The sequence below is a fragment of the Etheostoma spectabile genome, chromosome 13 (genome assembly GCF_008692095.1).
Source record: "Etheostoma spectabile isolate EspeVRDwgs_2016 chromosome 13, UIUC_Espe_1.0, whole genome shotgun sequence".
Lineage (NCBI taxonomy): Eukaryota > Metazoa > Chordata > Actinopteri > Perciformes > Percidae > Etheostoma > Etheostoma spectabile.
Genome location: NC_045745.1, coordinates 22,014,228 through 22,015,183, shown reverse-complemented (window position 1 = coordinate 22,015,183; position 956 = coordinate 22,014,228). Strand labels below are relative to the sequence as shown.

The 956-nt window shown below is 38.5% G+C and overlaps 1 protein-coding gene and 1 long non-coding RNA gene across 2 annotated transcripts in view; one reads left to right on the top strand and one right to left on the bottom strand.

Annotated features, from left to right (window-relative positions):
* b3glctb (beta 3-glucosyltransferase b) overlaps positions 1-956 on the bottom strand; it is a 19,114-nt gene that overhangs the window by 2,763 nt on the left and 15,395 nt on the right. The window lies entirely within an intron of this gene.
* The window catches only part of LOC116700664 (uncharacterized), a 19,274-nt gene that overhangs the window by 15,946 nt on the left and 2,372 nt on the right, over positions 1-956 (top strand). The window contains exon 2 of the long non-coding RNA XR_004334702.1: positions 753-758. This is a non-coding gene — a long non-coding RNA (uncharacterized LOC116700664). The remainder of the gene's footprint in view (positions 1-752; positions 759-956) is intronic.

Sequence of the window (956 nt, the reverse complement as noted above, 5' to 3'; positions counted from 1 at the left end):
CCCCCCCCAAAGAGGAAGATATTTCCCTCAGGAGTTGGTAGAGACCAAAAACAAATTTAAAGACCTTAAGGAGTTAAGGTAATTGACAATTGGACTTACATTTATCAGGGGGGCACAATTTAGGCTTCAAATCAATTATACTATTGTTCCATCTGTGTAAATGAGCAACAACAAGTTTTGCATTGCAACATGTAAGTAATCATTGGATCAATCAATTAACATATTGATTATAGCAGCTTTAAATTCTAAAACAAGATTTCCAACAATACTAGATTTGTCAAATGTACAAAATTCAGATTTTTAGATTTGATTTTGTTTTTACTGATTTTAGATAAACTCTGTATGATGCACGAGCATTACATGTTTTTCCATTTGATGATATGGTGCACTAATGAATAATGGCTCTAACATTTGGATTATTAAGTATTTGCCAGAAAGCAGCTACAATGAAGTTTTGCGACAGATAGAAACAGACTATACAATACAGAGAGGGAAAAAAGTATTTGATCCCTTGCTGATTTTGTACATTTGCCCAATGTCAAAGAAATGATCAGTCTATAATTTTAATGGTTGATTTATTTGACCAGTGAGAGACAGAATAACAACAAAAATCCAGAAAAACCCATGTCAAATATGTTAGAAATTGATTAGCATTTTAATGAGGGAAATATGTATTTGTATTGGTGCTGCGGGAGTATGGGGTAAGGGTGTCCCTTCTCCGGGCCATCCAATCTCTGTATGACCAAAGCGAGAGCTGTGTCCGGGTTCTCCGCAGTAAGTCGGACTCGTTCCAGGTGAGGGTTGGCCTCCGCCAGGGCTGCGCTTTGTCACTAATCCTGTTTGTAATATTTATGGACAGGATATCGAGGCGTAATGGGGAGGGGTTGCAGTTCGGTGGGCTCAGGATCTCATCGCTGCTTTTTGCAGATAATGTGGTCCTGATGGCGTCATCGGTC